Here is a 14,386-nt window from a genome sequence, read left to right as displayed (position 1 = left end):
GTATCAACCAACCGCGGGAGGAAGTTCTGCAGGATGCAAGATATCACACTGATTTCCCATCCGCATTTCCTGGCGCTTTTTAATTTCACAGCCATCGAGGTACTTTCTTAAGCCACCGCGATCCGAAACACGAGCTCACGCGGTATTTTTACAAGCCACTAACACGGACCGAGCAATCCTGCGAAACTCCGCGGCAGCGTGGCTGTGCGAGCGCTCAGCGCAGCCCGGCGGGGCGAGGGCAGGCGCGGGGCGGGGGCCGGGGCCGGGGCCCGGTCAGGGCCGGGCCGGGCCGGGCAGGGCCGCGCCGCCGCGAGCCCTCCGTCGCGGGGCCCGGCCCAGCCGCGCGGCGTCCGCGCCTCCCGGGCGGGCACCGGGCGGGGCCCCGGCACCGCTCCGCGGCCCCACACGGCCCGGCCCGGCCCGGCCCGGCGCTCCCGCCCGCGGGACAACCCGGCTGTCAGGCGCGGCCGCCGCCCGCGTCCTCCTCACGGCTCGCCGCCGGGCGCAGCAGCCGCACGGCAGCCGCGCTCCCAGGGGGCCGGGCTCCTGCTCCCACCACGGCGCGACAACCCGCCGGCCGGGACGCGGGGCAGGCGGCAGGCAGGCGGGCACACAGGCCGGCCTGCCGGGCTGCTCCCCGGGCCTCGCCCCGCGGGCGCTGCCCCCGGCCCGCCCCGGGCCCGCCGCGCCTCTCCCTTCCCTGCCCCCACCCGCGCGGCGCGGCCCCGGCCCCGCCGCCCGCCCCGGCCCCGCCGCCCGCCTCGGCCCGGCCCCGCCGCGCTCCGCGGCCACGAAGTTTCTCTCGCGCCGGCGCCGCCGAGCGCCGCTGGAGGGAGCGGGCGAAGGGCGCTGCCCGCACCCGCCGGCACGGGGGACGGGGAGAGAAGGAGAAGGGGGTGCCGAGCGCTCACCTCCGTCGCGCGGACCCCGCTCGCCTCGCCGACGGCTCCCGCGGCGCGGCCCCAGCCGGGCTCCTCCGCGGCCAGCCAGGCGCGGCGGCGGGATGAGCTCACCGCCGGCGGACGGCCGCAGTCCCCGCCCCGCGCACCCCGCGGCCGCCCCTCCACAGGACCGGCTCCGCGGGGCGGGGAGCGCCCGGGGCGGGGCGGCGGGACTCGGCTCGGCGCGGCGCGGCGCGGCTCGGCTCGGCTCGGCTCGGCCCGTCCCTCGGCCCGCTCGGCACAGCCCCCGCGGGACGGCAGGGCGCGGCCCGCGGCACGGCCCGCAGCAGAGCTCAGCGGGGCGGGTGCCGGCGGCGCCAGGCCTGGGCCGGCCCCGCGGCGGGCCCGAGCGCGCAGGGCCCGCAGGCCCCACGGCCCCGCAGGCCCCACGCCCCCGCAGGCCCCACGGCCCCGCAGGCCCCACGGCCCCGCGCCCCGCCTCGCGGCAGCGCCCCCCCGGCGGGCGGCGCACTGGCGGCGGCCGCCAACCCCGACGGCCCCAGGGCCGGGCGCGACGGCTCCGGCCGGCGGGGTGCCGGCACCTCGGAGGCTGCTCGGTTCAGGCGTACGCGTGCTGATGCGCGCAGCCTTTCGAGCGTGTCCCATTCCGTAATCTTTTCCTCATCTTTTTCTTGCAGCGTGCTTGGACGTCAGTGGCCTCAGCTAGGTTAAGGATGTTGAAAACTTGCGAACGCGGCTCGGGTCTGTGGTGCTTCTGCTCTGAATGCACGAACCACTTGGGAGCGACCCGTCCCCGGACAGTGCCTCCTCACGCTCGGGGAACGTGCAGGTTCTAGGTGCCTCCTGAGTACTGCGATCACGCTTCAGACAACACGGCCTTGATAAAAAAGGCTGAAACAACACTGAAAATGATTGCATCGTTGCAGACGAGATCTGCAAAGGACAAAGAGATTGGTGGAATGTAATTGATACTGACAAAATTTCTCAGAGGCATCCAAATTACTTGGTAAACTGGGCCGTGCGAGGCATGTAAGACAGGCAGATTCACACTGACTCATCTGGGAACAAGGAACGAGAGCCATGCCCGCAGTGCAGAAGGCGAGATGCTCTGGCTCGAAAGCAGCACCTTTGAAAGGACTTGGGGCTATAATGGTGATGCAACTCAACAAGAATGGTGCTGCAGCAAAAAAAGTTAATGCATTCTTTGCACATATAAACAAGGGATTAGTGAGCGTATGCAGAGGCAATACCACTTCTGAATACACCCTTGGTAAAACAAGCACTGGGATATGGTTTCTGGTTTCTGTGTCGCATTTTTCAAGATACTGAAAAATTGGGGTGCAGAAGAGAACTGAATAAATGAAGGCTGAAGATGATGCAGTTACAGTCCTAAAGCATTCAGTTCTTCGACAATATAACTGGGGAAATTTGATTATGATATATAACTACTGTAATGGAAGAAAACTTGACATTAAAAGCTTATTTAACAGACCTTAACTCAGGCATTTTCTGGCTTCTGAGATTTGACTTTGCAATCTGAGCACTTGTTTTCTTTTGTTTGTTTTGTTTTCTTTTCTCTTGCATATTTTCATAAGATGATGTGAATCATTCCTACTTGCTTTTTTATTCATTTATTTGAAGCTTACTTTCACGTGGAGATCACTAACAAAAGCATATAGCAACGCTGGCTAAGATAAATACTGAATCCTTTTTATCAAAACCTATATATATTTGTGTTTTCTCTGTTACAAAATGAGAAATGAACTAGTCCATATTTTTATATAGACAGTAGACCAGTGACATTAATTTCAGGATTTTTTTCATTTAAAAATGAAAGATTCAGTTCTGAAGTTTAGGGTTCTGAAGGTTTTAACCCTAACCCTACTCCTGCTGTGTATTTAGTGAAACCATCAGTAGATGTGCAACAGTGGCTTAAAACTGGATGCTGCTTCCCTTGTATGCTCCCTACCCTTCTGTTGTCTGCAAAGTATGTGTACGTATGTATCAGCTCCTCAACTGACACTTTTTCTGATCAGCCTATAAGGTAAAAGAGATCTGAGGACCATTTACCTTAATATAGTGGTTTGAAAACTGCAGCAATAAAACAAATTGTGTTTGATGGAAAAATGCAATTGCTAGGTAATATTCCCAGGTGGAAGGGTGGTGCGGATGGTTGAAAACAATTTCAGGTGTCTATTTTTAATCTGCCATTGTGTATCCCTCAGAGCATTTAGTCTGTATAAACAGTTCAACTGTGTTTGACAGTAACTTACTTAAGTAACTGGTACTTAGTAATCTCTTAGTTCCCCGTTGCAGAACTCTACTTGAAAATCTTTATGCTCACTTCATGATTTTTAAAATATGAGATTTAAAATCAAACATCAAATAGATGAGCAGAATATAACTGGTGACAAAGATCTCAGCATTACTCAAAGAATTTGTTAAAACATTATCTGAGTAGCACAATAGTCATTCTAACTTGCTTTTAATGTTGACACTTAAGATTTTTGCAGAAGCAGGGAGGATTTGTTATATCACAAGAGGTAAATTGAAACAGTTCTGTTGGCATAAAATTCTATTTGAAATGAAGTACAGATATTTTTACTTTGGTGTAGCTAACTGAGGTTATTGCTACCTGTGGTAACCCTGATGAGCTGTATCAAAGTAACCACTACAGAGCATTATCTCTAGGTGGTTTTTACATCTAGATAACCATCTCATGTCAATGGTTTTAGAGTTAGGTTTGTTTGTTTGTTTGTTTTAGTAGGTAAAGACACATATAGCAGTGGTGGTCTGAATGCCATCATTATGAGCACAGCAGTTGATAATGTTAGTAGAAACATTCATATGATGTATTTTTCTCTCCCAGTCTTGAATGGCTTGCCTTTTCCATCCCAAACGTCCAATACTCCAGCTGTTCCCTGCATTTGGGCCAAGCTGATTGGCTTCCCTACATATAATTTCTACATCACAGTTTCATATAATTAACAAAAAGACCAATCTTCCTCACACCAAAAAAGGAAAATGTAGGGACAGTATGAAATACATCTATAAATAACAGTAAGGATTTGCTGAGCGAACTACGATTTATCTTCATGTTTAATTCATCACGAACAACTAAATATGAATTTAACAGCAAAATAACTACTACAGATTCAGAGTACTGCAGGACATTTTCTATGCTATGCATGCATTTCACGCAGCATCTTTCAGTGGGTCTCTGAGGGGTACAGAAGAGAATCCATATATGCGTTCAAAAACAAGTTGCAGTCTTACACAGAAGAGCATCCTCAAAAGAACACTTGACATGATTGCCTTGTATGGTGTTGGAGGAGCAGAGCAACATGGAGACAAATGCTCTCAGGGGTACAACAGCAGAAAGTCAGTTATCTCACACTTCTTTCATTTTGACTTCAGCAGCTCAGTAGCTGGAGACTAGTCCCAAAACAAGGGCAGAACACTGTGTGCAGCTCAGCCACCAGCTTTTCCCTCCTCCTGCAGAGAATCACATTCTCTTCCCTCCATTCTGCATGTGTGATGAGGCCTCTGTCTGGAAGAGAGGAGTTTTCTCTGTCTCAGAGGAAATGTCTTAGCTCTGGCAGCCTTTTATGATTTTGTCTCTGAAATCTGAGACAAAAAAAAAAAAAAAACAGAGCTATGATGCTGCTGTTGTGGGATCTATTCCTAGTCACGCTCAGTGCTAGCTCTCTCTTCCTCTGTATATGAACTTAGAAGCTTTGAAAGACAGTTTGCTGTTAGTTGGAGTTAGGACCTGCTATTCCACAGGAAAGCTCAGAATCAGGATATTTTTAACTGGGGCTTGATTTTAACACGTCCCTATTTGCCTCATCAGAGCAATACTGTTGCATAAGGATTTTTGCTCTCCAGTACTTTTGGGAACAATTCAGCCCACAGCTGTTTATCTGCCTCTACTGTTCTGCCCTCTGCACCTTCCACTCATCTGTTCAGATGATTTATTTACTCTCAGCCACTGACATTCTTCGGCTCTTCTTTTCTCCTTCCCACAGAGGTTATGTCTCTGTGGTGGTTTCTATCATTCTGCCTTACTTTCAGAAATAGAACTAACTAATACTGGGGAATCTTTTAAGTGAGCGTAACAGCATTTTAAGAAGTACTCTTCACTACAGGAAACAACAACAGCAAAAAGCAATGCAATTTAGCAAAAAATATAGGGTAAAAATTTCAGTACACTTTACGTAGCCTCCTGCTTGAAATTCAAGAAACCACAAGACAAACCCCTACACGTATGAGAACTCTTGCTCATTCAGAATGTCCCATGTAGCCCTCTTTTAACTTCAGCAGTTCTAAAGGCAGTCTTTGAAAATGAGTGAGTAGTTACTCATTCCCTGAGCACAAAAATATTCAGATGCTAAAAAGTTAGAAATAATGATTTGAAACATTTAAAGGTCAGAACTATAGATTCCTTTACGTGATTGATACACGTGGATTTTTAATTACAGTTCAAGCAGTAAGTCATGATTTGTCTAGACTGCCTATGGGCTTACTGAGTGTGCCAAAATTAGCTTTTATATAGATAGATATAGAACAGATAAGTGAAAACTTTATACACTTATCTGAAAGAAGAATTTGGATCAATGATTAAGGCCTTTTATCTCCTTACAATTTCCCATCTGTCTCTCCGATCCTGCTATGACAATTCGTCTATCGTTACTGGCACCCAAATGTTCCAATTTCTTTATGGAGTCATCTGAATAATAAAAAAAACAAACAACGAAAAAAAAACACATGAGGACAGCATATAATGGTGGAAGCAAAATTGCTACAAAAGACAGCAGTAGGAAGTAGGAAGAAGGCACTAGTAATATGTCTTGGAGACCAATTTAAGAAAAGCTAGAATTTCTTCTTTGCTCTTTAGGCTCCCTCCCTTTCCTTCCATCCTTTTGTTCCATGTCAAAATAACTAACGTAGACTGGTGCAGAGGGTAGGGTTTATTGGTGTGTTTAGTCTTTGTTGTTGTTGTTGTTTTTACTTTAGTGTATTTAGCACAGCACATCAGTTCAGAAAAAGCACTAAAGAAAATAGAAGAAGGTTTGCATATCATAAAGTTTAGAAGAAGCTTGTTGTATATGAATTATTTGCTCCAAACTATAATAATATCATAGAATGAGGGACACGAGTGTTTTATATTTGAAATAATGCTAGTAGTATTTATCTGGAAATGAATCCCTATGTGGAGACTAGTACTGCATTCCCTATCGTCAAGGGAAAAAATTACTTTGATACGTAAGAAATGATGCCTAATACTTCAGAAATCCCCAGGATGTAACAAAAAATCCATGAATGTCTTGAAAAGCTGGAAGCACTAGAAACATCTATCTCATGAAAACAGTCATGAAAGTAAGGAGATCTGTGCTTATGGCTGGTAATTTGTTCTGTTTCACTAGTATACTTTTTATTTATACTTCTAGGGCAATAGGGCTAGCATACAGTATTAATTTATGTTTCTGAAGATTCTGTTGGGAAAGACTGTCTCAAAAGAAACTTAATGGAATTTCTTCTCTGTAAACAGATGACGATCTGTTCTTAGGTTATAGTTCACTCTGTCAGAAAACTGTCAAGAACACCGGTGCTACTGAGGTCCTTCTCAGGAACAGGGATTGTATTCCTCCCCCTGCCCTTCAGCTGGAACCAAACCACAGTCAAAACTGGTCCTTCACATTTTCGTTACAAATATGACAAACTGTTCTTTAAAATGAGAATTTGTTTTTAATCATGTGGTGAGCCATAACAGCAGAAGAACACTTTGTGTCTCAGTGGAAGTGTTTAAAGGTACAATGCATATGCCAGGCTACCGAAAGGTTTTCTGTAAACTGGGAAAAAGCCAAAGGTTCGTAGTCCGTGTTCCATTTGAAAGGAACAGTATCGTTGGTTAAAGACAAATATTTCTGAGCTCATTATCATTCTACTATACCAACCAGCTTCAAACTTAAATTTTTCCAATTTGTGAAGCATGATCTTATTCGTGTAAAACAATATATGCATTCCAATTTTGCCAGCCAAATTTGTAAATGCCTTATAGCCACAGCCTGCAGAGTTTTGGGACATTCCACTCACTACCCCTCACCTCCTTTTTTTTCTGTGCACGCGCTAATAAACGCATTCTGAACAAAGCTATCCTTCAGTTAAGTTCTTGAAGACAGTCAGAGTTATAAATGTATCATGACAAATACATCTATAACATTTTTAAATGCCTTTGTTTATTTACTTTTTGTGAGTTGAATTCAGTTAGAAAAAAATAAAATTCAAGATAGTAGCAGCCTAAAATCGGCCTTGCTAAAGGGTTAGAGGCTAGAGTTAAACATAATTGGAGGGTTATCCACAATATTTTAAAGTACTGTCTTTAGAAACCTCAAAAAACTTTTGCATAGCAGAGCTCAAATATATGTGCACTGTAGAGAAAATTATATGTCTATCCATCGTTGCCTGGCATTTTTGAACAGCTCCAACAAAATTATCTCAGTCTGAATGTAGCTTTTTGACTTGTTTTCGCTTTTTAAGGCTGAGGTCCACAGAACAAACCAAGTTAAAAGCTTTCAATTTCAGCTATTTTTTTAATAGCTATTCTTGTTTTTCATTGTTTTTGATGTTTTTTGACAGTAACATATAGGGAACAAATATTTCAGGCTTGTGCAGCTTAAATTAAGCTCAGAATTTTTGCTAACTCTCGAGCTTCAAAAAAAAAAAAAAAGATACCAAATATGGAAAAATTAAACTAGAAGGAATTGCAGAAAGTTATGAGCAACAAAAGTAGGATGGAATTAAAGTTTAAAGTCACTATTCATTTTAGTGACTGTTCTATTTCAGTATGCATTTACTGTATATTTTGCAACTAAAATGATGGCTATTATATAAAAACTAACGCTTTACGATAGCTTTATTATTCATTTACATAAAAATAACTTCTGAAATAATTAAATGAAATCAGTTTCAGAAACTTCATACCTTTTTACATAACAGTTGAATATGAAATGCTGTATCCAATTTTCCAATGTTGTCTGGTTCACGGACGAATGAATTGTTTCTAAATTAACAAGTTTAAATACATAGTATGAAAGCACCTATAAAATCAGCAAATACTGATTATCTATGCAAGTGTGGCTAATACAAATATAGTATGCGCTTTCCTGTATTCCCTGTTTGATGTTTCAGTTTAATTGACCACAGCCATGAACATCAAGAATGTAAGAAGGAAAAGGAACTGTTTTGTAACCGTTATGCTCTGTGTATCTCTACAATTGCTAGAGTCCCCTGTGAAATACCAAATGATTTCAGAAATTAATCTATTATTTTTCTTTGAAACTACTTCAGCATTTGTTTTTCAGATTAAGTATACCTCCTTCTAAGAAAATAGCTGCATTTTCAGAGGCTAGCTTAGCTGGCAGAACCTGAGTAAGCTGTAGACGTACAGCTACCTCTTGTGGCAAAAGTAGTATACTCATAATACTGAACTATTGAGGTTTCTTACATTATACTTGATGTGATTGATAAACCTGTATAGCAACTTAGCAAACTAGGAAAGCTGGAGGGTAAGAAATACTCAGGTTTCATAATTTTAATAAACTCTTCATCTGAAGAGCGAACTAGAAATTGGTAATTTGTTACAACTGAAATGCCAGAAATTCATGTTAATAATAGAATTATCTAAAAGTTTTCCATTAAAATCCAGTAAGAGTGGAATAATGGCCAGGACTGGAGTCTATGGCCAGGTTTGACAAGAAGAATAAAGCTTCTCACTATCAGGTTGAATTGTTGTTCTCTGCATGGTTTCACTGAATAAAGTGAAAACGATAACTAGTGAAAAGGGAAGGCAAAGTGCCTTACAGTTTACAGTAGCTGAGAAAGACTGAAAACAGTTACCAGGTACAAGCCTGGTTCAATAATGTATTCTGCAGAACAGCAGCAGCCATTCGGCTAACAGTGGGGAAGACAAGAAGCAGTCAAAGCTTTAGGTCTGGAAGCTCTAAGGTCTCAAGACAAAAGGAATGCAATCTTGGGTATCTGCAAAGAATCCCATCACATCTACTCTCTTTAAAAAGATTTAATGCACAAATGGCTCAAAAGCATGAAAAAAGTATGCATTCCTCCTAAATCGATCAGCTAAACCGATCAGCTGCAAGCATCTGCCCTGCTCGTGCTAAGGAAGAAAGGATAGCCTATGAGATGCAGAAAGGGAACACGAGGAACAGCAGCATGTTGAAACCATGGTCATCAAGGACAGCGAGGGTTTCAAAACAGGATTGCTTACTGTGAACCTGTTTTGGGAGTTATGCTCAACAGTGTCACAGATGACACTGATTAGGCCAAGGAATTTTTACATTCCAGAAACACATTCCTCCACCACTGCAGCTGAAGAGGAATTCAGTAGATGTACATGTTTGTGTGTATACCAGCTGGATTTTGTGTAGCAGGGAGAGGTTACTGTGCTAGAAATGATTTACAAATCTGTGCATACTGCTTGGAGAGGGACAGACTGAATGAGTACATCTCAGAAGGAAGAAAGGATTTAAACATTTATTTTATTTTTTTAAGCCTTTCATTATGGTTCCCTTTTATTGTAGATTTCCAGATTAGCCACATGTATTTCCTTTGTCATTTAACCTGCTTCATGGCTTCACACAGAAGTCAGAAGTCACGTACTCTCAATTCAGACTTAAGTCTGTACACTAAATAACAACACATACCATAATTCATTCCACAACAGCTAAAGTTACACATTGCCAAATTCCCAAACAGCTTTGTCAAGCACCACCCAAAATGTGAGAGTCAGGTGCTAAGAGGTAGACACTCACCCTCACTCAAGAAATTCATCCCTGCAGAGAAGTCCAGAAAAACATGGGCCTTATTTAAGCCTTCAAACAGAAGGTGTGACATTATCAAATTTAAGAATATGTTGAAGGCCTTGTAACCACCAGCATTTACTGAGATCTGTTTTCATTGCCAGTTGTCTTCAGCCACTCCCACTTCTGTAAGGTGTTTTAAAGTCTACAGACAAGAAACAACTCCATATTAAGCAATGTTATTTCCATCAAGAAGTTCAACAGAAGAAATAGTTTCCTGAAACCATGCCATTCTTGTTAAATGCTTCCATCATTTGCAAAAACAGGCTTCCTGCAAGGCTTTAATCTTTTCCAGCAAACCAACTGTATTTGTTCCTTATGTTCTGAACTTAGCTGTAGTTCATATTTAAATATAGGCAAAGTAACAAATTAAGACTAGAACTAGATAAAACTCCCTAAAACAGAAGGTAAAACTGATTCATCGTAGCATCACCAATGATGCAAACACAAACGAAAAGGATGCCAAAGAGTTGATGGCACATACAGGATGAAAAACTGTCAAGTCTATTCTTTGAAAGTTTAAAATACAATTTTTGTTTTCTGTTTAGTTCTTGTTATTAAGAATACTGTCATAAGCAGGACACCTTAATAAATATATATAAATTTGAGAAAATAGAGCACCTGACAATGCATTTGTCAGAATACAACAGTTAAGTAAAAGATTGACTTGGCTGAAAAGGAAGTGTTCTTAATTATAAAACACTTCAGCAGAAGAGTTTATTCTGTATACGCTTTTGTATTGGGTTTACATGGCAAGGTTTTGGTAGCGGGGGCTGCAGGAGTGGCCTCTGTGAGACGAGTCCAGCAGCTGCCCCGTGTCAGATAAGGGCCATTTTCAGCCAGCTCCACAGGGACCCGCCGCTGGCCAGAGCCAGGCCAATAAGTAATGTTCTTTGCGTCTCTGTGAGAGCAGATTTGATAAAAGAGAAAAAAAAAAGAAAAAAAATAAACTGCTGTGGAACAGCATCTAGGGGAGTGAGAAGTGAGAACCAGCCCTGCAGCCCCCCAGGTCAGTGCAGCAGGAGGGCAGGAGGGGCTCCAGGCACGCAGCAGAAGTCCCCTGCGGCCTGTGGAGAGGCCCCTGGTGGAGCAGGCTGTCCCCCTGCAGCCCACGGGTCCCACACGGAGCAGATCTCCACGCTGCAGCCCGTGGAGCAGCCCCCGGTGGAGCAGGTGGATGTGGCCTGGAGGAGGCTGCGGCCCATGGAGAGCCCCCGCAGGAGCAGGCCCCGGGCCGGAGCTGCAGCCCGTGGAGAGGAGCCCACGCAGGAGCAGGGGGTCTGGGGGGAGCTGCCGCCCGTGGGGGACCCGTGCTGGAGCAGTTTGCTCCTGGGGGATGGACCCCGTGGTACGGAGCCGTGCGGGAGCAGTTCCTGAAGAGCTGCTGCCTGCGGGCAGCCCCCGCAGGCTCAGTTTGGGAAGGACGGCATCCCGCGGGAGGGACCCCACGGGGAGCAGGGGAACAGAGTGACGGTGAAGGAGCGGCAGAGATGAAGCATTACAGACTGACTGCAGACCCCATTCCCCTGTGCTGCTCAGGGTGAGGGCATAGAAGAGGGTGGAGGAGGGGAAGGTGGTTGTAGTTTTTTGTTTTGTTTGTTTTTGGTTTTTGTTTGTTTCTCACTGTTCTAGCTTGTTAGTAACAGGTAATGAAATTCTCTAATCTCCCTATGCCAAGTCTACTTTGTCCATAATAATAATTAGTGAGTGATCTCCCGGTCCTCATCTCAACCCTTGAGCTCTTTCCATCATATTTTTCCCCCTTTCCCTTTGAGGGGGGGAGTGAAAAAGCAGTTATGGTGGAGCTCAGCTGCCCAGCTGAGTAAAACCAACTTTCAGGTTCTCTCCCAAGCATAGCAAGTGCTATTGACACAGAAAGCAAACATTAAATGCTACATGTAATAATGCCACAGGGGAATGCAGGAAATGAAGTAGATCAGTTGCCAGGATTTCTTCCTCTGCAGGATGCATATTACAGCAAAAGAGGGACTTGCACCTGCTTGACATTTAGTAAAACCAATAAACTGAGCTTATCAAACTTAAGCCTCCTGGCTTCTTCTTAGGTCCCCTTTCTCTACATTAAAATTTTATATAGGTAGAATATGGGAGATATTTTACATTAAAGCAGGCTTTGTGATAGTGCGGTTGAAACTACCATACCATAACTCCAAATATGCACTGTACACTTACAGATCCTAGGCACTGCTGCAACACGTGCAGATGCATTTTTCCAGGATGACTGATGCTTCTAGAAGCGTAGACTGAGCCTATGCTGCACAGCTCCCAGTGCAGATAGAGTAGTCACTATACTGGAGAAAACTGAGTTACTGAATATTTTTAATTCAACTATATAGTATTGAAGCTGCTAAAGGTGCACTGTATGAGGACCTATTAAAACTGGATTAGGTCCATAAGCAACGATTGTATGACCACTTGATTTATGTCAATAAAAACATTCCCTATAGTTACTTTCTGTATTGAGCATGCCATCCCTACCCTGAACATATTGTTTTAAACTGTTTAGATAATATTCATTAGAGAACAGACTGCAAAAATTCAATATGGAACAAGTAGAAGGGTTGTCAGATTCTTCTGTTTACTCACTGTCACAGCAATGTTAATATTGATCACAACATAGGAGTTTATGCAGCTGCAACAATGAAGTACTGCAATAAGTGACTGGATTCCCACAGTAATTTGCACACAGCTAGAACAGTAGTGTTTTCAGCCACTCTAGGGGTGCAGGATAGAAACAAGGATCCCGTATCTCTCTGCTCCCAAGCTATTTGAATAGCTTCTTGCAGCAGGGTGCAATTTACCAGTCACCCATTTCTGTAGCGTGCCATCCCTTCAAGTTATTAGGAAAAGATGCTTGAATTGATTCTTCACTCAAGTATATATTAAGCACAGGCCAGAATAATCATAGCATCCAGGGGAAGGTTGATGGGTGTAATCCAAAAGAAGATAATCCTTTTTACTAACACAACCTCATCTGGATAACATCCTTGGCAAGAATATGCATAGGTTTTCCAAAGCAGATTACTTCAGAGAAAGAAATATTCATACAGGCCATCAGAATCAGGCCCCATTATTTTCACTAGCTATTAGTTTTCTTCAGGAAAAAAAAAGGGTAAAAATCAGAATTATAAATTTTTTTCTGGCATTCATTCTGTAGTGAACATGTATTAGCAGAGGTATTTTAATTTTTCTTATTTGTTCAGGGTGTAACCAAGTTATTTATTGCATATACTACTAATCACCACCTCCCGTGATCATAATTTAATCTTTAATCAACATATAAAGTTATTTACATTTCACAGATGAATAAAGTGAAGCAGACATTCATGTTAAGTGGTAACACTAATTCTGAGTAACCCACCTGGGGTTCTCCTCTAAGGAGAGGGCTTCATATGTTTAATGAATTTCCACTGTAGTCATGTGCAGCACACTATGAAAAGAAACCCCACAGATGATATAAATGTATTTCTGAGCATCACTTTTCATATTGAGCAAGTCTGCTTCAAGTGCTTGACTGCAATTTTAGTGGCACATTCATCTGCAATTACTACCTCAAAAAAAAAAAAAAAAGTCCCAGCAAAATTAGATTCAGAGCAAGAAAAAAAGCTGAGCTACCCAACCAACCAGCAGCAGGACATAATTATTCTCTGGCAGGACTTTGACTATTTTTATTGTCTTTCCTGACAGTATAAGCATTCAAGGCTCAAGGATACTTCCTGTACTTTTATTTACAATTGCTCCTCCCCATTTTCAAGCTTGATCCCTCAGGCCCTACTACTTCCCATCTGTACTGAGTCTAATCGCTTTTCAGGCTCATCTGCCATTCTAGCATCCCAACCTTAGACTCCATATGCAAATCACTGTGTTCCTTGCAACCTGACTCCGCTTTCATGTCTTCCCTCTCATCCCCGAGGTTCAAGTCCAAGTCATGTATTTCCTTAATTCCTACTCCCCAACCCTAAATGGGTTAACATAGACTGTTCTCACTTGGCTCTTCCTACTGTCTGGATCCCAGTGGAGGAGTCATTAAGGACAAAGGAAAGAGGGGCTTCTTGCTGTTAAATTCTTGAGACATCTTTCTTCAAGGAAAAAGTGTTTGGAAAATTTTGCTTACGTATCACTGGAATCAAACATATTCAGCATTAACAAGTTAAATCAGATAATTTAGCTGTCGTACAAATTTCTACTAAACCTCCATTAGCTGAGGGCCTTAAAAGTTCCTAACCTGCCCAACTTTCCAATGTCAGTTTCAACCATCATTTTCCCTTCCTCCTCACCTTAGGAAATGCTCCAGTGCACAAGAAGCTGGACTTCCTTACAGAAACAAATGCCAGAAAAATCTGTAAGTCTTTCCCAGGACCTTCTGAAGTTGCCATGTCAAGCAATCAGCCTGAGACAGGCATTGGTATGGAACACCTCAGCCTAAATCATAAGAGAAAAAAAAAAAAAAAAGAGATCCAAAGGAACACTGAGGTCAAAGTGTTAGGCATCTCTGGATTTTAAGAAGCACTTCAATCCATTTACAATTGACATACCAACTCTCTCAGAAAACATGCCTTTCAGTTGTGACCTTTCTTAGGATCACAT

General features: G+C 43.8%; 1 protein-coding gene and 1 long non-coding RNA gene across 12 annotated transcripts in view; both read right to left on the bottom strand.

The window, feature by feature from the left end:
- Positions 1-1,111, bottom strand: part of TANC1 (tetratricopeptide repeat, ankyrin repeat and coiled-coil containing 1) — a gene marked incomplete at its 3' end in the record, with an annotated part of 95,227 nt that extends 94,116 nt beyond the window's left edge. For 3 of the 5 annotated variants that reach the window (XM_080600006.1, XM_080600008.1, XM_080600012.1), the window contains exon 1: positions 912-1,037. Of the gene's footprint in view, positions 1-911 lie in introns of all 5 variants that reach the window. The other 2 variants (XM_080600010.1, XM_080600009.1) reach the window with 2 other exon arrangements.
- Positions 1,112-3,983: 2,872 nt separating this feature from the next.
- LOC308198183 lies at positions 3,984-14,070 on the bottom strand. Of its 7 annotated transcripts, none has more exons than XR_013953712.1 (3): positions 7,887-14,070; positions 5,545-5,631; positions 3,984-4,529 (listed from the first exon to the last, which is right to left on the bottom strand). It is a non-coding gene; the product is annotated as an uncharacterized lncRNA (long non-coding RNA). The 7 variants fall into 7 exon arrangements; XR_013953713.1 differs by having other exon boundaries at positions 3,984-4,452; XR_013953714.1 differs by having other exon boundaries at positions 3,984-5,631; positions 7,887-7,965; positions 9,734-14,070.
- Positions 14,071-14,386: the final 316 nt, after the last annotated feature.

Source organism: Anser brachyrhynchus (genome assembly GCF_964034855.1).
Source record: "Anser brachyrhynchus genome assembly, chromosome: 7".
NCBI classification, from domain to species: domain Eukaryota; kingdom Metazoa; phylum Chordata; class Aves; order Anseriformes; family Anatidae; genus Anser; species Anser brachyrhynchus.
The sequence above is the reverse complement of the archived record's forward strand: the minus strand, read 5'-3'. Positions and strand labels throughout refer to the sequence as shown.